Below are 25,589 nucleotides of genomic sequence, written 5' to 3' on the forward strand. Positions count from 1 at the left end.
TGATAATCTTTACATTGTTTCCATGCTATACATTAATCAAAATTGAACACATTGAGGGAAAAATCATATTTTGAGGAAAAAATAAAATATTAGAGATAGCAAAATTATGTAGTACATAAAACTTTTTTTTAAAATTGAAAGTAATAGTCTTTGGTCTTTGTTTAAATTCCACAGTTCTTTCTCTGGATACAGGTGGTATTCTCTGTCACAGATACCCTAAAATTGTCCCTGATTATTGCACTGATGCAATCAGCAAGTCCATTAACATTGATCATCGGGGGTGGCTAGGTGGCACAGTGGATAGAGCACTGGCCTTGGAGTCAGGAGTACCTGAGTTCAAATCCAGCCTCAGACACTTAATAATTACCTAGCTGTGTGGCCTTGGGCAAGCTACTTAACCCCCTTGCCTTGCAAAAACTAAAAAAAAAAAAATGATCATCACCCACATGTTGCTTTTAGGGTATACACTGTTCTTCTGGTTCTGCTCATCTTGCTCAGCATCGGTTCATGGAAGTCTTTCTAGGTTTCTCTGAAATCTCATCACTCCTGGTTTCTAATAGAATAATAGTGTTCTATAACATACATATACCACAATTTGTTCTGCCATTCCCCAATTGATGGACATTCCCTCAATTTCCAACTCTATGCTACCGCATACCACAGAGTTGCTATGAATATTTTTGTACAGGTGATGTTTTTACCCTTTTTCATGATCTCTTCAGGGTATAGACCCAGTAGTGGTATTGCTGGATCAAAGAGTATACACATTTTTGTTGCCCTTTGGGTGTAATTCCAAATTGCTCTCCAGAAAGGTTGGATCAGTTCATACCTCTACCAAAAACATATTAGTGTTCCATATTTACTTTATCCCTTCCAACATTGATTATTGTCCTTTTCGGTCATATTGGTCAATCTGAGAGGTGTAAGGTGGTACCTCAGAGATATTTCAATTTGCATTTTTTTTAAATCAGTAATGATTTAGAGCAATTTTTCATATGACTATGAATTGTTTTGATTTCCTCACCTTAAATTGCCTTTGTATATCCTTTGGACAATTGTCAATTGGGGAATGGCTTGTTTTTTTTTATACATAAATTTGACTCAATTCTCCATATATTTTAGAAATGAGTCCTTTGTCAGAAATACTAGTTATAAATAATGTTTCCTCATGTACTACATTTTTTTTATCTTGGATACAATAGCTATGTTTGTGCAAAATTTTTAATTTAATGTAATGAAAATTATCTCATTTATTTTTCTCCACATCTTCCTTGTTCATAAACTACTTCCCTTTACATAGATCTGAAAGGTAAACTATTGCTTGATCTCCTTGTTTGCTTATAATATCTTTTATGTCTAAATTCTGTACCCAGTTTGATCTTACCTTGGTATAGATTGTGAGATGTTGGTCTAATTCAAGTTTCTGCCATACTAACTTCCAAATTTCCCACCATTTTTATCACAGAGAGAGTTCTTATCCCACAAGATGGACTCTTTGGGTTTATCAAATAGCAGATTACTATAATAATTTCCTTCTGTCTCTTTTGTATCTAGTCTATTCCACTGACATGCCAATCTATTTCTTAGCCAATACCAGACAGTGTTGATGAGTGAAGTTTTATAATATAATTTTAGATCTGGTGAGATTAAGCCACTTTCTTTTGACATTTTTGTTCATTAAATCCCTGGATATTCTTGACTTTTTGTTTCTCCATATGAATATAGTTACAATTTTTTCTAGCTCATAAATGAAAAAGGTGAACTCACCACCAATGAGTAATAATTTAGAATTATTTTGCCCAACTGAATGACAATAAATTTGATAATCTAAGTGAAATGGATGAATGTATATGAAAATTTAAGTTGAGCAGGTTAAATGAGAAAATTAAATGCCTAAATAATCCTATCTGAGAAAAAGAATTCAACAAGCTATACTTGAACTCCCTAAGAAAAAATCTCCAGGGCCAGATGGAATCACAAGTGAATTTTATAAAACATTTAAAGAACAATTGCCTCCATATAAACTCTTTGGAAAAATAGATGAAGATGGAACTCTGCCTAACTCCTTCTGTAATACCAATATTGTGCTAATACCTAAACCAGGAAGAATCAAAACAGAGAAAGAACATTATAGACCAGTTTCCCTAATGAATATAGATGTAAAAATCTTAAATAAAATCTTAGCAAGCAATTACAGCAAATTTTCACTACACTATGACCAACAAGGATTTATCCCAGGAATGCAGGGTTAGCTCAATATTAGGAAAACTGTTAGTATAATTGGCTATATCAATAACAAACCTAAGAGAAATCATATGATTATCTCAATAGATGCTGAAAAAGCCTTTGACAAAATACAGCACCCTTTGCTACAAAAAACTCTAGAGAGCATAAGAATAAATGGATTGTTCTTTATAATGATAAGAGTATTTATCTGAAGTCATCAATAAGTATTATATGCAAAGGGGATAAACTAGAGACATTCCCAATAAGATCAGGGTTGAAACAAGGATGCCCATTATCACCACTACTACTATTCAATATTGTATTAAAAATGTTAGCTTCAGCAATAAGAGAAGAAAAAGAAATTGAAGGAATTAGAATTGGGAAGGAAAAAACAAAATTCTTACTCTCTGCAGATGACAAGATAGTATACCTAGAAAATCCCCAAAAATATCTAAAAAAACTACTAGAGAGAATTAGCAACTTTAGCAAAGTCACAGGATATAAAATAAACCCTCATAAATACCATTTAAAGTACTTTCAGACAAGGCTGCTAGGTGGCGCAGTGGATAGAGCACCAGCCCTGGAGTCAGGAATATTTGAGTTCAAACAGTCCTTAGACATTTACCTAGCTGTGTGGCCTTGGGCAAGCCACTTAATCCCATTTGCCTTACAAAAACCTAAAAACAAAGTAAAACAAAACAAAAAAAAAAAATAAAGTACTTTCAGACAATATAAAATACTTGGGAGTCTACCTGCCAAGGCAGACTCAAAAACTCTATGAACAACTATGAAACACTTTTCATGCACAAATAAAATCAGATCTAAATAAATGGGCAAATATCAACTGTTCATGGATAGGCTGAGAAAATATAATAAAAATGATAATTCTACCCAAATTAAATTACTTATTTAGTGTCTTACCAATCATACTTTCAAAAAAATTACTTTAAAGATAGAAAAAATTGCAACAAAATTCATATGGAGAAACAAAAAGCAAAGATCTTTTTTTGTCAGTCAATCAACAAAAAAATTATTAAGAAATTACTATGCGCTAGGCACTGTGCTAAGTACTCGAAATACAAAGAAAGCAGGAATCTCTGGCGTCTGATCTCAAGGAGTTCACCTCACATCTTGTTGCCAATTTTTTAAGATTTTGAGATGGAAGACTGAAGATTTAAGGCCATTGAAAAAGTGAAGGAATTTACCGCTCTTTAGGATGTTAAAAACTACTTAGGATTTTATTATAGCAACATTAGCCAAAATTAGTAAGAAAAGCAGTAAGCACCCTGAGGACAGGTGAAGTCTGAGTGAAGAGACAGGGACAGAGAGAGAGAGAGAGAGAGAGAGAGAGAGAGAGAGAGAGAGAGAGAGAGAGAGAAAGGGCAGGAAGACATGGCTTGGCTTAACCAGGCCATTTGGTGAGGCCCATGGTATTCCACTTAGATTAAGGAAGAGCAACAGAAAACCCCATCCTTCTGGATGGCAGACTGGAAGAAGTAAGAGAGCTGAAAGTGGCAGTGCTTCCTGTTAAATATCCTTTAGGCAGAATAGAGGGTGGCACTTGGTTAGTAGTCCCACACTTGGACCAGGTATCTTCCAATAGGTGCTTGATCCTCAAGTTCAACATATCATTTCCTGTTATGCCAGCATCCAAGCCAAAATCAAGTGAAGGGGAAAATAGGAACAAGACAGGCAGGATACAATCAACAAGGGGTCAGGTTACATCTCAAGAACAGGGAACCTGCACCCATTTAACAAGATTTAAGAGCATTAAAACTACATTCATAATTCTCTGCATCATTTCCCTACATCTTTTCCCCCCTCTAAATTATTTGGGACCCAGATTCTTCTAGGCCTTCCAGAGTTCATTTGGAGATGCATGCATTGCAGTGAGAACTACATTGAGGCAGGGTCCAGAGAATGATTGGCTGGCACAGCTGACTAGCATCCTGCAGAGGCTGGTCTTGGAGATATACAGCTAGAGAAATGAAACTCAAGGGAAAAAAAATTGAGCAAACAAAAAACAGAGTGCTATTTAGCAGAGTAAGCTATTTAACAGAGGTCCAGTAATTGAAAAAAACTAGGTCTATAAAGAGCAAGAATTATACTTTATGATCCTAAGCTGGTATCAAAATACCTTTTATAAGAACATGGGTTCCAATATAACACAGATACCTTAATGTATGCCACATTAAATTTGTAACCAGAAGCTCAAGAATAGAATAAACAAATGTACTGAATAAGAATTTTAAAACTTCTTGTTTCCAAAAAGTAATTTGCAACAAAATTTTGTATTTTAGCTTTGGCCATGTTTATAATGAATACAAAATTCTAGTTGAAGAATGAATTTCTCCTTTAAAGCAGTTAAAAAATAGACCAATAAGCATTATTCTGCTATAAGCAACCATACTGATATATATTTTCCCTTAAGGGAACTTGTGATTAAAAAAAAAAAATGTCACATATTATGTTGAAAGACAGGGACAAAATACTTGCCAATTATTTAAGATTTAGAAGATACAGTTCCAATGTCTCACTCTTATATTTAATTATAATGCACCTAGAATGGTCATGGTAATTTGTTAATATACAGCAGAGAGGGACATGAGGATATGTTCCCTTATGTATTAAATGTCTTTTATAGGCAGAGTTTATACAATTTTTTTCCCAATGATCCAGGTTACAGGTCTGCCAGTCATTCCTTTAAGGGAATCCTGTCTCAGCTTAGGCTGATAGACCATTCCCTCAAAGATACACTTAAACCCCTTAGGAGTTCATTAGTATGTCATTGTCTTTCTGGTTTAACATATCTGATGTCAGGCAGATCAATTATCAATATAAAATAATATAACAATTACCTATAACCAGAGCTTTGGGTGACTTGAGTGCTAAGGAGAATCAAGAATTGTGTTAGGCTATGATTAGGATTAGATATTAGCAAAGAGATCCAGAGAAAAATTATAATTCACTTGTTGCTCATATACTGAAGGACAGTGCTATGAATGAAAAACAATAAGCAGAATTTGAAATACAGTGATTCTAATTTAAATTTAGAACTAAATTTTTTATTAAAGCAACTTTTTTTGCAATGAACCCATTTAATTATTATTATTTTTTTAGGGTTTTTTTTTTTTTGGCAAGGCAAATAGGGTTAAGTGGCTTGCCCAAGGCCACACAGCTAGGTAATTATTAAATTTCTGAGGCCAGGTTTGAACTCAGGTACTCCTGACTCCAGGAACAGTGCTCTATCCACTGAGCCATCTAGCTACCCTGAACCCATTTAATTATTAACAATGTTTATAATGACTAAATATCTCCTTTGGCTAGGGACACTTAACTTCTATACATAAACTTGTTTAACTAGTAGACATCTTCAAAATACAAATCATCACTTTCAGAATTCTTTAAAACCATTAGAACATCTTAGGTGACCTTCAATTTCCAACATATGTTATTGATTCCAATGTAGTAAAACAATAGTAAGAACAAGGTATTCAAATCAATCAATGCATGAGTTGTTAAAATTTTACAAAATAATGTGTCCATCATTATATAATGAGTGAATCCACAGATCTATCCCAGAAGGGGTCATAACTTGTGATATTTCCCCTATTACCCCTTTAAAGCAATCACATTTTAGTTCCAGCCTTTAATACGCTTACAGTGTTCAAATAGCTTATATGATCACAAGAGATAACCAAATATTGTAAATATAATTTCTTTGCAGTTACAAAAGAATATCACATAACTAATAAATATATCTTACTCATCAATAAGATAAATATAGCTTACTCATTAATGTTACCATACAGTGGAACTACACAATTGCTATTTGTTCAGTCCTCTGTCAGAGCCCCTCACATCAGCTGTCTTGAGAAAAATCTACATTCTTGACTTCTTTGAAAGTAAACATACATTATTAATTTACATAAACACAAGAGTCTTATTTAACATCTCATTCCCCTTAGAACAAGAGCAAAATATTCTACCATCTTGACAATTTTGTCTTTTAGACCTCTTTACCCATATACTCCAAGAATCCACTCTCATAATATGATACATATAAAACTCCAATGCAATTCTTATTTATGTTATAAATGCTAAGCCCTGTTAATATATTTTCTTATTCTTCAAATAACAGATACTAAGAGAGTGAAAGAGAGCATTATAAAGAGAAAGAGAGAGAGAGAGTGAGAGAGAGAGAGAACAAGCCCAAAGAAAAAATTTTGCCCTCCATGAGTGAGGGAGACTATGAGCCAAGCCAACCAGATTTATAAAGGCCTCCCTAGTTTACTGCACAAAATTTGCCAGCCTCCCTAAGGGGGAAAGCACACCGATTAGAATTTTAGTTGGTTAAAAGCTTCTTTCAAAATGACCCCTCAGCAGTACAAGAAAGAGCTATAGCACCTCCCCCTCAAAAGTAGGGTTGCCTAGTCGTAAAACACAACATGCAATGCCTCCCTTACTATCCCAGGAGTGAAAGGAGGGCAAAGAAAGTAAGATGATTTTGGCTAAATCCAATGTGGCTTGATCTGAGGAAAAATAGCCTAGTTCAGAGTTGCTCTCACCTTATAGATATCCAAACAAATCCTGAGAGATAGGTTCAGAATTTCCAGTGAAGATTCACTGACCTGACCCAGGAACTCAGGTGTCTTGCTAATGCTAAGACATAGCTAACATTTGTCATGTCTTATTCTTTCCAGTGAGATACCACACAACCAGGGGTGGGGTGGGGTGGAGTGGGGTAGGGAGAGAGCCTCTGGTACCCAGTAAATTTCCCCTATGTTTTAATGCTAAAGATCATTTTCTAGATAACACACTAATTGGGTTTACAGCCAAAAAATCCTTGTAAACATACTCAAATACACAAGACAAAAAAAAAGAAAAACCCCAACATTCTACAGTGGCCTCAAAACACATGAACACAGCAATTCCCTGATCAGAATGCCAACTTGTGACCCAACCCATAGCTACATCTGGCTTTACACCTCTGTTGTCCCAAAACACACGCACAATTAATTTTCCCCTGCATTTCCCCAGGTGTAAAAGAAGGGAGAAAACTGGGAGGAGAGCTAAAGTCCAATTTAATTTTCCTACTTTTCTAGAAATCTTGAGTCTGGGAAAGCTTGCTTTTCACCTCTTTAAACTGGAACAAGTTCCAGGGTCAAGGCAAAAATATATCCTGGCTGGCTTGCCATAAATGTTGCCAATTTTTTAAGATTTAGAGATGGAAGACAAAAGATTTAAGGCCACTGAAAGGGATTCATGGCTCTCTGGGATGTTAAAACTGCTCAGAATTTTATTAGGTCTAAATATTGTTACAAAGTACATTGGCCAAAATTAGTAAGCACCCTGAGGACAGACCAAGCAAGGTCTGAGTAAAGAGAGAGCCAAGATCATAGCATGAAGCTATCATGCTCCCAGAACTTTTCCCTACCAAAGATAAATTAAGCCTTCACTCTGACATTCAAATTACAGATTCCAGTTAGAAAGAGAAGATTCAAAGAAGTTTTCAACTGTAGACATCATGGGGGTTGGTCTCTCTCTCTCTCTCTCTTTGGGAAAAAAAAGGGGAAATAAAGACCAGGAAGCAGGAGGGTGGGAAAGCCAGCAGGAGGCTTTTACCCAAAGTGTTATCCTGGTCCTGACAGCTTAACAACAGCAGAGGTCCTGCCAGTTAGATAGCAAACAAGCAGGGAGGATCCCAACCACAAGCAAAGTCTGAACCCTGAAAACACCAGGGTAAAATACAGGACTGGGTAGGGAGGAATTTAAGAAAATGAATGAAATCTCAGCAAACATATATATGATAGACCTCTGGAGAAAACTTAATGGGGATAGAAAAGATTATACTTTTTTCTCCATAGTACATGGCATCTATACCAAAACTGATCATGTACTAAGGCACAAAAACCCTATAATCAAATGTAGAAAAGAAGAAATAATAAACACACACTTCTCAGACCATGGTGAAATAAAAATGACATGCAATAAAGGGTCATGGAAAGATAAACCAAGAACTAATTGGAAATTAAATAACTTTATCTTAAATAATGGGTATATCAAACAGCAAAAATGGAAATAATCAGTAATTATATCCAAGAAAATGATAATAATGAGGTAGCATATCACAATTTATGGGTTCAGCCCAGGTAGTTTTGTGGGCAAACTTTATATCTCTAAATTCCTGTCTGAATAAAATAGAGAAAGAGGAGACCAATGAATTGGGTATGCAACTAAAAAAACTAGGAAAAGAACAAATTAAAGATCCTCAATTAAATACCAAATTGGAAAATTCTGAAAAATCAAGGGAGAGATTAATAAAATTAAAAGTAAGAAACTCATTGAGCTCATAAATAAAATCTTTTATGGTTTTATGAAAAAAGTAAAAAAAAATAGATAAACTTTTTGTTAATCTGCTTTAAAAAAAAGAAAGAAGATAACCAAATTACTAGTATCAAAAATGAAAAGGGCAAACTAACCACCAATGAGGAGGAAATTACAGAGATAATTTGGAGCTTCTTTGCTGAACTACTTGCCAATAAATTGGATAGCCTGAGTGAAATGTATGAATATCTACAAAAATACAAACTGCCCAGATTAACAGAAGAGTAAATAAATTACTTAATAACCCCATTTCAGAAAAGAGAAATTGAAGAAACTAATAATAAACTCTATAAGAAAAAATCTCCAGGTCCAAATGGATTTCCAAATGAATTCTACCAAACATTTAAGGAACAATTAATTCCTATTTTACATAAAGTATTTAAAAAAATAAGAGAGGAAGGAGTTCTGGCAAATTCCTTTGATGACACCAACATGGTACTGATATCGAAACCAGGAAGAATCAAAATAGACAAATTATAGACCAATCTCCCTAATGAATATTGATGCAAAAATCTCAAATAAAATATTAACAATGAGACTACAGCAAATTATTACTAGGATAATACATCATGATCAAGTAGGATTTATACCAGGTAGTCACAGATAGTTCAACATTAGGAAAACACTCAACAGAATTAAACATATCAGTAGCAAAACCAACAGAAATCATTTGATTATCAAAATAGATGCTGAGAAAGTCTTTGTTAAAATACAACATCCATTCCTATTAAAAACATTATAAAGCTTAGGAATAAATGGAGTTTTTCCTTAAAATAATAAATAGTATCTATCTAAAACCATCAACAAATATATGTAGTGATAATAAACTTGGAGCATTTCCAGTAAAATGAGGGGTGAAACAAGAATGCCCATTATCACCATTACTATTCGATATAGTATTAGAAATGCTAGCTGTAGAAGTAAGAGACAAAAAAGAAATGAAGGAATTAGAATTTGCAGTGAGGAAACAAAACATTCACTCTTTGCAGTAATATGATGGTATATTTAGAGAACCTGCAAAAATCATCTAAAAAATTCCTTGAAATGGTTAACAAATTAAGCAAAGTAGCAGGATATAAAATAAACCTCCATAAATCATCATATATATGAACAACAAAGCCCAAGAGCAAGAGATAGAAAGAGAAATTTCATTTGAAATAATGATAGATAATATTAAATACTTGGGAATCTACCTCTCAAGACAAAATGTGTAAACTCAATTATAAAGCTTTGCTCACCCAACTAAACTCATATCTAAATAACTGGAAAAATGTCAAATGCTCATAGGTACATTTAGCTACTATAATAAAAGTGACAATTCTACCCAAATTAAATTACTTATACAGTGCCACACCAAATAAACTATTTTACTGAGCTAGGAAAATTATTAACAAAATTCATCTGAGCATCAAAAGGGCAAGAATAGCAAGGGAACCGATGAAAAATAATTTAAAGGAAGGTGGCCTAGCTCTACAAGATCTAAAAGGATAATATAAAGCAGCAGTCATCAAAACTGCCTAATAGTGGTTAAGAAATAGAGTAATGGATCTGTGGATCAGGATAGGTTCAAAAGAAGTTGCAGTAAATGACTACAGCAAATGACTATTTGACAAACCCAAAGACATCAGCTTCTTGGATAAGACCTCACTATTTGACAAAAAATATTAGAAAAACTGGTAAATCATATGGCAAAATCTAGGCATAGATTTATAACTCATACAATATACCAAAACAAAATCAAAATGGGTACAGGATTTAGATATAAAGACCAAGAAATTATCTATGAGATTTATGGAAAGGGATTAAATTTATGACCAAATAAGAATTATAGCACATTATAAACTGTAAAATGAATGCTCTTGATTAGATTAAATCAAAAAGTTTTTGATTGAAATCAAAGTTGCCAAAATTAGAAGGAAAGCAGAAAGCTGGGACATAATCTTCATAAATAGGAGTTTTGATAAAAGTCTCATTTCTAGAATATATAGAGAATTACATAAAATTTATATGGTCACATGTCATTGCCCAATTGATAAATGGTCAAAGGATATGAACAGACAATTTTCAAATGAAGAAATTAAAGGTATATATAATCATATGAAAAAATTGTTCCAAATCATTATTGATTAGAGAAATGCAAATTAAAACAACAATGAGGTATCATATCACATTTATCAGATTGGCCAAGATAAAAAAAAAAGGCAAAATGATCAATGGTGGAGAGGTAGTGAGAGGATTGGAATATTGACGCATTACTGGTGGAGCTGTGAATGAATCCCAAACATTCTGGAGAGCAATATGGAGCTATTCCCAAAGAGCTATAAAACTGTTCATACTCTTTGACCCAGAAATTCCAATTCTATGTCTATAACCAGAAGAAATTATCAAAAAAGGGAGAAGTCCTATATGCTCCAAAATATTCATAGCAGCTCTTTTTGTAGTGGCAAAGAGTTGGAAATTGAGGGAATGCCCATCAATTGGGGACTGGTTAAACAAGGTATGGTACTTGAATACTGTGGATTACTATTGTTCTTTAAGAGACCATAAATGATTGAACTCTAGGGAAGCATGGAATGACTTAGAGGATCTGATGTTGAATGAAGGGAGCAAAACCAAGAGAAAAATGTATACATTTACAAGAACATTGTGAGATGATCAACCTTGATGGAAGCAACTCCTCTCAGCAGTTCACAGAGCTAGGACAATTGTATTAGACTGGCCATAAACTATATTATTCCCATTCAGAGGAAGAAAAACAAAATGAAACAAAGCACACAAGCACATAAAACAAGCCTTCAGAATCAGATGAACACTTTCTAAGAATTATCTCTTATGTATCTCCTTCCCTTAATCCTAATTACTCATACTGAAAATAACTAATCTAGAAAAATGTTTATCAAAAATATGTATATACAATGCTAATGTCACTGTTCACTGAAGACTGGAGGGAGGTGGGAAGGAAATTTTTTAACTTAAAAATATACCTCTGCATATGAAAAAATAAATAGATTAATTAATTCAATAAATAAATAAATGAGAGAGAGAGAGAGAGAGAGAGAGAGAGAGAGAGAGAGAGAGAGAGAGAGAGAGCTGGTCAGGCTCAAGTTTTATAATATAGCCCCTTATCTGGGCACTGAGGACAAAAGGGGAAATCCCTCTGCCCTTATATGACTGAAACCAGGCAGAGGAAGAGGGTTGAAGACTAGGGGTTTGAAATGAGATCGGAAATACAAATTTTACATTAAACAATGAAACAATAGGGGTCAATTTACATCTCAAGAGCCAAGACCTTTCCACAATCTTAACAAGATTGTCCGATTTTAACAGCATTAAAAGATTACAGATTTTGTTTCCTGCGGCATTCATAATTCTGTATATCAAAGGCATGTGCTCAAATACCCAGAATTCTAAAGGAAACCAACAAAGAAGAAATATTTATCTCTTTCTATATATTTGTAATATATACTTATATATTATATGTATGTGTGTATCTGTATGTGTGCTTATGTCTGTGTGTGTGTTTATGAATCCCTTTGAAGTCTCTCAAGAAGCATTTTCAAAATTGGTGAATCCAAGATTAAAGGGTCTTCCCATTATTAATTAACAGAATTGTCACAAGTGGCAAAGGGAGTTGGGAGAAGTATAGAGATGCCATTGCTGCTGATGAGAGGGCAGGTGAGAGAAGTCATGATAAAGTGGGGTTCTAGACCATTGGTTGTTCAGAAGGTCATTAGTGAGACAGGATGGGGAACAAACAGATTGTTATTTCTAGGACTTAATCTTAGTGAAATAGGGGAAATCCTAGACATATATTTTATAGTTATTAATCTGAACTTCTGTACTGACCATGAATCTTCCCCTACCCCTATGCCATTGTTCAAATTATTGAGATGAGATCTTGCCTCTCCCTATCAACCTGAAAGAATTAGGTCTTACCTACCACCCCTCATCTACACAAACCTAATTACCTCATCTCTGTTCTCTGAGCCACCCTTGAAGATACTTTTTCCTAGCCTTCCTGCCTTCTTCTTAAAAAGCTTACTCACTCCTCAGCTGGGCTACTTACCTTCCTTTGAAAGGAGTCCACTCTAGGAGAGCATGATCTCCAAATAATCCGTAACACCCTTATTACCCTTTCTTATTGCTTCAACCCTGTTGGTTCTCCTTCCTTTGGAGGGCAAACTTGTCTGAGGGTGAATGTTCCCCCAAACTATCCTGCCCCATTACCTTCCTTACTGCTTATTCCGTGATGGTGCCTCTTTCTTTGGGAGAGCAGCCTGCTCTGGGGCAAGTGTGAATTCTCACCTGGTCTCTTTTGCTTTGCTTAGGTTGCTTAGGAATCAGTGGTTATCTGCCTTTAAGCTTCTTCTAATCACAGCAATACTTAAATAAACTTTTTGTCCCTAAAATTCCTTCTGGCTTAGAATTGGTCTTTTACATGAATTTTTTCTTGTTCAACTCAAACGCCTGGCAACAATAGGATCATAGTTCTAAAAGGGGTGGGGGGAGCTTGTTGTCTATACAACTTCTCATTTTATATCTGAATAAACTGAGGCCTGGGGACTTTAAATGGTTTGTCCAAGGTAAATATTATTTTGTTGTTGTTGTTTTTCAGTTGTGTCTGACTTTTTGGAGTCAAGACTCCTTTTGGAGTTTTCTTTGAAAAGATACTGGAGTGGTTTGACATTTCCTTCTCTAGGTCATTTTACAGATGAGGAACCTGAGTCAGAGAATTAATTCACTTTCTCAAGGCTACACATCTAGTAAATGCTTTAGTCTGGATTTGAATTTGAACTTTCCTAGGGTCCCTCAACTAGGAGCATAAATTTATGAATCGATGAGGTCCCAAATGTGTTAACAGATTAGAAAATATGAGCTTGTTCTTCTAGGGACAGAGTTTGGTAGGGAGGGAGATGAGAAATAATAGAAGATACCAAAGAAGGATTTCTCAGTGATATCCAAATTATCTGTCCTTGAGCAATACTCTGGTTGCCCTACTGCCAAGCTTTTCCATGCTTTATCCATTATTCCTGTATCCTTCCTGCTATTTTAATGGTAATGTTTTCTCTATGTGACAGAAATCTAGCTTTTAGATTTTATATTGGTATTTATATTTGTATTTGAAATAGCACATAAGGATAAATGGCAGCTATCTTACTAAATCACAAGTTTGACCGCAGACTTCCTTTGTTCAGTTTTTTTTGGTGGCTCCTTATTGCTTCTAGGATAAACAACAAATTCATCAGTGTGCTTTTTAAAACCCATTCATAATCTATTTCCAGCCAGTTTACATTGTTATTCTTTTTCATTTGAGGTTCTTTTGAGTCAAATAGATCTATGAGTTTTCTCCTTAACTTCCATTCTTTCTCCCACCTTCATAACTTTTTATAGACTGTCTGTGATATGAACCTGAATACTTCCTTACCTCTGTCTAGTAGATATTTTTAACTTCCTTTTATATTGAAATCAGATCCTAAATTGGATTATAAAGGAAGACTATCCCTATTGCTCCAATAAGTAGATGATCCCCATCCTCAGATATTCTTGTACTTATTTATCTGTGTTTCTGTGGATTCACACAGTAGAATTCTTGTATTTATTTATCTGTGTTTCCGTGGAATCACACAGTAGAAAGGAAATTTTTTTCCCTTGAAAAAAGGAATTCTTTTCTATTTTGTCTTTGTATTCACCACATGTACCATAAAGCCTTGAACATACTAGATATTTAATAAATGCTTGTTGAATTGTGTAATCAGAAAAAAAACATTAAATAAGGCTCAACAATATCAGACATTTCATAGTAACAATAATATTTATATAATGCTTATATTTTTCTTAGCATCTCTTCATCAAATCAATGTTTAGATATAATACTCAGGAGCATGTGAGGAAAATATGCAAAAGGAAATGCAAAAATGAAATAATATTTAGATTTCAAACCTACTTGACCCAGACTCAAGGGACCTGCATGCTCCTTGGTTTGCCAATAACAAGCTATGTGACCTTGGACAAATCACTGTTCCATTCTAGTCTATAATTGGCTTTTTTCTGTGAAATGAAGAGTTTAGGTTAATTGACCTCAAAGGTCTTTTCCAGCTATATGACTACAATTCTGTAATACCCAAGTAACATTTTTTACTCTCAATTTGATTCTCTTCAGTAAATATTTAATAGTTCTCCAAATCTAATTCTCTTTTGGTAATCCTTTATTTAGTTGCCTGCCCCCCCCCCCCAATGGATCATTATGAACACTTGTGGAAGAGAGAAGATTTCTTTACTTTTCATTATTTAATAATAAATCTAGTATTATTCAAAAGAATCTGTGATGGCATCATTATGGGCATACCTTACATTGCCAATCATCTTTTCACTTTTGCACTTTAATAAATGTTTTCATGAGGTACTCTATCTAAAATAATTTACCACCTTGTAGGCAAACTTGAATTGATGAAATTCTCTTCACTTAGCTATATTAGTGCCCAGACAATATTTTATATGGAAAACTTATTTGTTACTTGTCCGACTTTGTACAATGGGCAAAGTCTTTGCTCTGGGCATTGGTTTTAAGACCTCTGGTGTTGTGGCATCATAGAAGGACTTACATATATATATATATATATATAGATATAGATATAGATATAGATATGGAAAAGAGATAAATAGTATAGTTAAAAAAAACAAACGAACCCACCACTATCTTAGAGGAGTTTATATTTCTTTTGTCTCTTCATGAAGACCTGTGACAATAGCAGCATCTACATCTGCTTACTTATAATAAATGTAAAGGTTTAAGTCAAGTTTCATTCTCTCTGCCAAAATTCCAAATAATTATATCAATTGACTTGGTTCTTTTCTTCTTTGGTATTAGATTATAAAATGCTTTAAGGTTTACCAAGTGACTTCCATACAAGACCTTTTTTGGGAGCAAGGCTGGCTCATTAACTCATGACCTCCTGGACAAGTCTTATATATGGACAGGGCTGTCTCGTGAGGTTCTCTTGAGATCATAAAAGGACAAGACAGTCACTCTATGTATATCAGCCAAGTTTAGAAAGGAACCAGGTTTGAGGAGCAATCTGCTTGACCTAAGACAATAAAGGATAGATCTGCAAGTGAGATAATAATATTTATTCATTTTCAAGATCACATTCAGAAGTGATTTGCTTTGTAGCAACTACCTAAATTGAGGCTCACTAACCCCAGGGACAATAGTAATGAGGAGAAAGTTTTCACTTGCTTTAAGAAAATGTGTATTTCTATTCTTTATGTATCTTATAAGTAAATATCACCTCTGTAAAAATTAACTGATGATAATTAGATTAATTGATAGAAGGGTCAGCATTATTATCAATGAGATTAAAGTGCTATTATAAAGAATATAGGGTGTTTGGCTTCCACAGGATGTAGGAAATACTGTTAGTTAAAAAAAATATGCATCACAAAGACTGGGATCTGTCCATGGCTATTGAATGACACCAGATTACATTCAGGGATATGAGAGTAAGGCAAAAAGGGAGATAAAGGAGTTGACCCCACCAATCACTGGATTTGGAGAGGCCTTACAACCTGACCTAAAGATACCAGGCCTGAAATTAAACTGAGACCTACTCCAACTTGTCCTGGGTTGACCTAGGTTCTCTGACCTCTGCAAGTGAGTTTGCTTAATGAGGTCCATACATATTACTATATACTGCCCCTGTGTTAATTGAAGCTTATCAGCATAACATGTGTTATATGATCAGGATGGAGAAAACATATTAGAGAGTGGTATGGGGTGGGTGTATCAATTAGATGATTCAGACCAAGGGCTGGTTGGAGAGGAGGAGAATTCAAATTCAAATTCTATCTGAGACTGGACATTATCACAATTTGGGGCTTTTTTCCTGCTAGGGGTGATAACCCTTTTCTGCAGAAAAGATAATAAAGGTTATTTAAGGATTCTAGGATAAGTTTTCATTATTATGAGTCATTTATAATAACCTCAATGGGCACTGGCAATTGATTTTGGAGGAACACTCTAGAAATGAGGCTTCAACCAGGAGCATTTGAAAACTGTTCTAATACCACTAATGTACCAGACCTGAAGGGTAAGATATAGCATATGTATATATATATATATTTCCTAGTTTGATTAGGAGATCAAGGAAAAAATCTATGAGACTTCCAGAATAATGATGCTTATAATAACTGATAAGATTTATATAATAAAGTTTATAAAACATTTTAATCTCTTGTTTCCTTTGATCCTTACTAACATTTACAGCAAATGGTATATAAGACTGAAACTAATATTAACTTATATTTATATAGTATGTTTTATTTTAGTTTTTATTTTCAAGGCAATGGGTTTAAGTGACTTTCCCAAGGCCACACAGCTAGGTAATTATTAAATGTCTGAGGGCAGATTTGAACTCAGGTACTCCTGACTCCAGGGCAGGTGCTCTATTCACTGAGCCACCTAGCTGCCCCCTATATAGTGCTTTAAAGTTTGCAAAAACTTTTTCATATATAATATCAAGACTATGTTGTAAGTAGGGAATATTATTATTCCATATTTACAGAAAAGGAAACTGAGGCTAGAAATTTAGTGACTTACCCAGGCTCACAGTTACAAAGTAGACATGATTCTAATTTATGTCTCCCTGACTCCAAGTCAATCACTCTATCTAGTATGCAATCTAAATGCCTGTTAATGTTTCTCCATCATTCTTGAAGAGGATTATGATATCAGGAAGGTATTGCCATGACATTCAAGTGAATTGGATTTAAATGAAGGTGAACTGTGGAAAGTTGTCAGTCTCAATTTGTCCTTCAGTCATCTGGATCCAGTGGTCAGATATGGATCAGGATGACTGGAGATGACATTAAATGCAGTGTTAAGACCTTGGTCTTTTTAAATTAAAGTCTTAAGTCAAGTCTCTGTAGGTCTGAGACAACTCTCATTCCCTGATTAAGACTGATAAAAAATAAATGAAGCAGAGAATTGCAGTCCAAAAAAAAAATTAAATCCTCAGGGTTTCTGGTCAAGAGAAAAAAAAAAAAACAATTGTTATTTACATTCACTGTAAGTCAATTAAAATCAAACAAGGAACTAGTGAAATAGAATTGATGCCTGTTTTTGGCCAATTGGAGTGACATGGGGCTAAATGCCTAAGAAGAAAGAGAAGTGAAGATTGAAATGACTTTAGAGAGAGAGAGAGATAACATTTTAGTGTTGGAATTTGAAACTAGGTTCCCTGACTTCATATATAGTGAATTTTACTCTACAAAATCAAATTAAATTCCTAGTTCCTAGTAAACATTTAATGTGTTTCTTGATTGGTTGAAGGTTTTAGCACCATTTCCACTTGGGCTATTGTTTTGACAATATAGTCAGCCACTCTGAGCTTTTTGATATTTAGTTATCCAATAGGTCAAAATAATTAGTTTTCCAGTTTCAAGTTTTCCCTCATGTACCATAAAAAGGGGCTTGAAACTTTAAACTTGAGATTTTTTTCTAATAGCCTAATTTCTCATAAATTGATTATGTTAAAAGTATTAGAGGAAGGTTAATAATTGATGAGTTTTGCAGAATGTATTTGAAACTACCCTGATGATCGTAAGTTGATTATGCATTAGAGAAAGGCTGCTAACTGTTTGAGTTTTTGAAAAACACCCTGATTACCAGAAAATATTCATTTGGAGATGGGAAGAAATGTACTTCAGGGAAAGGAGAATTAAAGTTAGATTTTGTGAAGAACTCCCCAATCTTTGAGTTAGGGAGGTAAGAAAGATTTTAGACTTTAATTCAAAGGTTCAATGGAAGTTTACAAATCACTAGGAAGTTTACAAGTTACTTTAAAATATTCACAGATTAAGTTCTTTGGATAGGCAGTAAGATAGTGAGTTTCTAAAAGGACAGACTATTTAGCAGAAATTGAGGTTAAGTACTAAAGTGCTTAAAAAGGTAAAAACAGGAAAGACAAGAAGCTCAGGTCAACATAGATCCAGCTGCATGGAGCTGGGACCATTGGCAGTTACAAACTGGTAAAGGAGTAATCAAATTAAAAGGGGAAAAGGGAAAAGAAAGGAAGCTTAGATCTAAATAGATCCAGCTACATGGAGCTGGGGCCATATTGTTGCAGCAGCATGGGCTAGATCATGTAGATCCAGGCTCAGAGAAGAGAAAAGACAAAGCAGTCTGGCCAGGAGTCAAGGAAAGAAAGAGAGAGCCAGGGTGGAACTTTACTCAAACTCATTTCCAGTAGGCGGTCAAGAACAGTGCTAGAGGAGTGGTTTAGCACTTGGTTCTAATATTCTTCAATGTGACAGGGATGGTCCCCAAAGAGTGTCTAAGACAGCACACACTGCCCCAAAGGGTGTGACCAAAAATTAATGGAGTTTGAATAACCCCTAAAATTTAGTTCTGTGTCCACAGTTCCCCTGCTACCAATTCAGTTGATTTTAGGGCAGTAAAACTTTGTCATTTCATATATTCAGAAATGGTAACAGTAACAGATTTGGAGGAATAACTTTATATTAGGTATGAGGTACATTGGTTCAGAAATGGAAAGAGCTGCCTGCTCTTGGGGCCCAATGATTTGGATCATCAAATATAAGATGTATAGCTGTTTCATTTCCTTGGTTTTGAACAGTTCTTGAAGAAAATTGGAATTATAATTGTCTTAGTTTTCCATTGGCTGCTATATTATTCATTTATCCCATACACAAAGGTATACAAGATAAATAAATCTCCCACTTTAAATTCAATGGCAGTAAAGTGCTTTCCTTTGCAGATGAATTTATTTGTTCTTTTGCCTGACAAGAAGTAATATAGATTTTAATATGTTTTCCTTTCCTTTTACTTTTTTCCACTTAGTTTCCAGAACTTTGAAAATGAATTCAATGAATTCAATCAGATATAGAAATTTGTTTAATAAATGGGTGTGTGTGTGTGTGTGTGTGTGTGTGTGTGTGTGTGTGTGTGTATTCCTTGAATATTTTTTTTGAGGATATATATCTATTAGGTAAAAGCTGTTTAACAAATTAACCATTTAAAAATTTTATATCAGTAGGCAGCAAAATAAAAGAAAAAGAAAATAAAGTGTTCAAGGGTATGTAAAAATCTTTCTTTAAAAGAAATTAGTTTTGAATAGAATTAAAAAAGCAAAATATGAAATATTGCTGCCACCATCACTAAAACAAAACATAAATTAGATGAAGTTAAAATTCAGGAAACAGGTGCTTGCTAATAGTATTTTAACCTGTGGAGAATGTCACATCTGTTAAGATGGGCCATGTCTGGGCTAGACTAACAATATAATCTCAAATGATCTCAGATTCATTTGACCGGATCCTGTTTTCAATAAATCCATTTGAAAGCCCATAAACTGATTAGGAACTAAGTAGTAGAATGAGGCATTGAAGTAAAGCAGAGATGGTCCTGTATGCAGGCTCACAGTTTTCAATTATGTATCTGGAGTCTACTGTAAATACTTAGAATAAATTGGTCAATGAGATGGTTACTAGCAATTGCAACCCCAATTCCTAACTTCCTGTAATATCTACAAAGATTTTTGCATATTATAAAAATAAAAACTCTCATAGTAGGAAGATAACTTCCATGACTATCCCGACAAACCCACAGTAAGAAAAATGAATGTTCTTTTTAAATATCTTTCATAAAGAATTATTCAGTTTTGCTTGAAGATTCCCAGAGAAGTAGGGAATATTCCACTTTGGATCATTTTAATCTCCAAATAATACAGACAGCTGTGGCGACATAAAAATTTGAAATGGAATTTGTATTTGTTTACTTCTCTGATGGATACATTGATATATATGCTAAAGTTTGAGAGGTAAATGAGACTTTAAAGAATAGTTAGTTCAATCTTTTTTTACAGATAAAGTGAAGTTTGTTTGAAATTAAAGGATTTGTGAAAAATTGAACAAGTAATAAATTGAAACTTTTGAACCAACTTTAAAAATGTTCTATTGCATCACACAGCTGATGATGAAAATCAGTACATCTTACAAGAAAGTGACATTAGTTTCTTCAGAATATTTGCATGTATATAGAAATGCAGACATATATAAACAAATGTCATTTATATTGGATTAGATCGAATAGAATTTTGATTGAGGAGTCAGAAAGACCTGAATTCAAATCCAGTCTCATACACTTCTTGGTTGTCTGATTCTAGGCAAAACATTTGACCTGTCTGACTCATTATTTTTGACTATAAAATGTAGTTGTTGTGAGGATAAAATGAGACAATATTTGTGTTTTGAAACCCTTGAAGAGCTATATAATACTTCTTATTGTTGCTGATATTATTATTAATACAGACAAATAGGTAATGTGTGTCAGCAGATAAAGTACTAGCTTTAAAGCCAGGGAGATCCAACCTCAAGTTACAACTCTGACTTACGCTATGATTGTGAATGTATCAAACACTTAAACCTTTTAATACAAATTATTACATTTTTGTAGTAAACTTGCAGTACAAATTAATTTTCAGAATCTTGAGTGATATGTTGCCCTATTATCTCTACACTGTTAATGAAAAATGCACTGCTAATATAGGCCCAGATACTCGTTCATCTCTACCCTTCTTCTACTCTCTTCTTGTTGAATTATAGCTACAATGACATATTTGTAAAGCACTTGGGATGGTTCTTTTGAGGGTTCAGTGCTAGGTGTTTGAGAATGAATTTTCTGACACAGGCTATCTTCCAGGCAAGTAGACTTTTTAAGGCACTGCAATTGGGCTAGAATTGGGAAACTGGGAGATGCTCTAAGCAGAGAGAGGCTAAATATATATTTTATATAGATAGTGTTAAAGGGCAAAAAAAAATATTCCCAGAAAATGATTAAAGCTGTTGAGGTGAAGTTTGGATGCCAGAAATGACCCCAGGGATGGATAATGCAAACAAGGGACAGTTAGAAAAGGCAGAACTTATATTTAAGTTATAAACATACTTGTTCAGTTGGGCTTTTGGATATCAAAGGAGACCCAGGCAGTTTAGGTGCTGATAACAAGGATTAATTCCTTAGGTATCCCAGGAATTTCAAATAAAGTAAAAAGGTAAGGATGGCCCTAAGCAGGACAGGCTCAGAGGGCACTGATAGGGTTAGTCAGAAGACAAAAGCTCCTTGGACAGGGGTAGGAAAAGCAGAGTCTGAATTAGATCATAGTTATAAATCCGGCGTTTTTAGAAAGGAGATTCAAAACTGTTAAAAAAAAAACTGATTAAAATATTGAGGGCCTCCTCAGTTTCAAGAATATATTTTGTTTACCCCCCCCTTAACTTCTCAGTAATCTAGGTGACTCTCTAAGTCATTATATACATTATAATATAAATTATAACTGAATTTCATTCTTCATTAATGGAGGTTTCTTATTTACCCATAATTCCCTAATGAAAACTGAAAACAGATTTTGTATATATTGCATATATGTAAGTATGAACAAATACACACATAACCCCCTCCCCCAATTTACCTAAATCTCACTTAAACAAACTTCAAGTACATGATGCAATAGATGGAATATTGGATTTGTAGTCATGAACCTTACATCTAAATCATTACTATGAAACAGCTTGGTATATGAAAGAACATTGGTTTCAAATCAGAGAAGTTAGTTTAAAATTTCAACTTTTATACTTACTCCCTCTGTGTTACTGGTCTCTATTTGCTTATTTGTAAAAGGAGGAGTTTAGTCTAGGTGATGATAATATTCTTTTTCAACATTAAATTCTATGATCCTATCATGTACAGTTTACATAATCTTACTCTTGTTAAGTTGTTAAATAAAGGGGTTGGATTAGATAATCTCTAAATTCTCTTCAAGCTTTACATATTATGGGAAAAGTATGATTTTTGTTTGTTTCCTACATGTTAATGTAGGAAATATTAATATAAGTATATTAGAGAAATAAGAATAGTGTTCTCTACTGAGGATAGAAATGAACTAGATTTATATATAAAACATATATAACTCAGCTAATAGGCCTTTGAACCATAGAGACTGTATTTCCCAGAAAACATTTAGATGACCTTCACCTTCCAGATGTTCCCATTAACCTATAATAGATTTCCATTTCATGGGCATTTAACTTTTTAAAATAGATCAGAAGGATCTACTTTTTTTTTCTAATTCTGGTGCTTATTTGAACTTATTTGAGCGTTAGAAAAAGAGAACCCAGCTCTATCTTAAAATGAACTCCTTTCAGAAACAAATTTACCCTAAATAGTGCCGGTGACTCCTTCATGGTACATAGGAAATAACAAAACTAAACCTCTTTTTCCTTTGTTTTCATTATTTTCAAAGAATTGGTGATACTTTGAAATGAAGAAAGAAAATCAATTGAGATTTGTTATATGCTTGTGTTGTATTTCTAATATATTACATATATATATATATATATATATATATATATATATATATATATATAATTTTTCCAATTTTTCCAAGAGGTGTAGCTAGATTGCCCAGCAGATAGAGCACTGGCCTTGGAATCAGGAGGGTGGGAGGTCAAATTCAGTCTCAGACACCTGACTTTCTAGCTGTGTGACCTTGGACAAGTCAAGACCCTGCATCCAGGGTCTTCTTCAGGCATCCTGGCCACTGGACCCAGATGGTTCTGGAGGAGAAAGTGAGACTGGTGACTTAACAGAGCACCAGCTCACTCAAATCCAGTTCATGTGCTTGTCATGTTATCACCTCTCTGATGTCATGGTCTTCTACGATAATGAAGGACAAAAAAAAAAAACCAAAACAAAACAATGGGAAAATAACTTACTGAACCCAGCATTGTATTTTGTATCTTTCTGGTATTTTCTTGGCATTTGCTCAAAAGAAAAGATACCAACATAGACATTCTGGTAAATAGAGTAATTGGTAATTTTGCTTTGTGGGGTTAAAAACAAAATGGAAACATATAAAACTTTATTTGGGAAATTTAAATTCTAAGGAATTCTAGTGTGGCTTAAAATATAAAGTAAGATGTTTTAACATGAATCCATAAGCAGTTTTTGAACCAGGATGGGAGAAAAGAAAGGGTAAAGAGGATCAGAATATGATGGCACATTGACTTTTTTCTCCTGGTGGTCTCCTATGGGAATGTGAATAAAGTAAGAATGGGGGCAAGTTTTCTAAATAACATTTCAAAAACTTCTTTTATTCATTAATTTATTAATTTAACATTTATTGATAACTTGTTTATTTAGTATTATATTCGAGCCATTGAACTGGCATTATTAATGCTTTAAAGAGGAAATATTTTATATATGCATAATATATGACTTTTGAGAAAACTAATTTCTTTATTTTTAATAGTTTACATAAATTATTATACTTCTTTTTTTTCCTTAGTTTTTGCTAGGCAATGGGTTTAAGTGACTTGCCCAAGGCCTCACAGCTAGGTAATTATTAAATGTCTGAGGCCAGATTTGAACCCAGGTACTCCTGACTCCAAGGCCAGTGCTCTATCCTCTGTGCCACCTAGCCTCCCCAATTATTATAATTCTAATAGTAATATTCAAGTTCAAATGAATTTTCGGAATCTTGAGTGATGTGTTTCCCTATTACCACCAAATTTTTGAAGGAAAATACTTGCACAAATTCAATTTATTCAATAAGTCTATAGCATCAAAGATTTTGATCCCATGAAAATCTATCTTTTATTAAGTATTTATAATATGGAAACCACCATACTAAGAAATGGGGATATGAATACAGAATAAAAAATTTCTGGTATTAAGGAGATTTCAGTTTAATGGCATATCAAAGGGAATTGAAAAGTAGAGGAGCATTGTGGTTAAGTAAAGAGAGTCCAAAACAAAAAAAGGAGAAGAATGAAGGATGTCAGTCTTGGACCCTCCTCAAAATAGATGTTCATGGAGGATCTCACCAGTAATAGAAGATAACCACAGAGAAAGAGGAATATTCCAGGGTGAAAAATCCAGAGGGACTGATGGAACTTGCAGGGTGAGAAAGCAGGTAAGGCAGTTGAATAAAAAATAAAGATAGGAGAGAAATTAAGGTGAGCTCTCTTATGCTTACCATTAATATGGAAATTCCAGATGACCCGTAGTAGAAGAAGGAACCATAGAGTTAGAGAAAGGTTATTAAGTTCTACTCCCTCATTTATACATGAAAAAACTGAAAGAAAGACATGTTTAATGACTTGTAAGTTTCTACAAATGGAAGGTATTTGATGCAGAATTTGAACTAAAGTTATCCTTAGTCCCCTATCAACACTTGACTTTGTTATCTTTACTCCACCACATCACAACCAGTTATGTCCCAAAAATCTGTTTGAATTGGGAACAAATTTACTCTTATAAATGATGTTACTACTCATGATCAACCTGTGAGATTGCCCACAACAGTTGATTTCATCCAAACTATAGCTAGAAAAAAATTCATCTTCATGTGAAAAAGTGACAGAAAGAATTGTGTTTGCAATGTTAGCATTTTAAAGTTGAAGATGTGAAAGAGATTCAATATTTCTAATATGATGATTTTCTAAAGTCCCACCTGTATCTTGAGTGGAAGTGTGATTTGAAAAACAAAGCAAAACAAAAATATTGGCCAAATAGAAAGTGAGGAGATGAATGGAGATTTTAGTGATAATTCAAAAAAAATATGAGTTTATAAGGTTCTTAGTAATTCATCAGATCATAAATATTGATTTTGAAGAGCTAAGGAGCTATCTAACTTGATTCCCCCATTTTATAGAAGAGATTAAGATCCAGTAGGTTCAAGTACTCCATTTGAATTTAAATAAAAAAAAAATCATAGAAATTTGGTTTTAAACACAGATCTTATAACTTAGTACTGGTTATTTATTTTGTCTAATGTTCCCTTCAAACTTTAGATTCCTCTCCCCCCCCCATAGTTATTGCAAATCCATGAATCAGTGATTACCTTTCTCTTCAGTACAATTTTAAGAATTTCATCTTGGTGTTTATATTACAAATAAAGGAG

This window comes from Macrotis lagotis, chromosome 3, assembly GCF_037893015.1.
Source record: "Macrotis lagotis isolate mMagLag1 chromosome 3, bilby.v1.9.chrom.fasta, whole genome shotgun sequence".
NCBI lineage: Eukaryota > Metazoa > Chordata > Mammalia > Peramelemorphia > Peramelidae > Macrotis > Macrotis lagotis.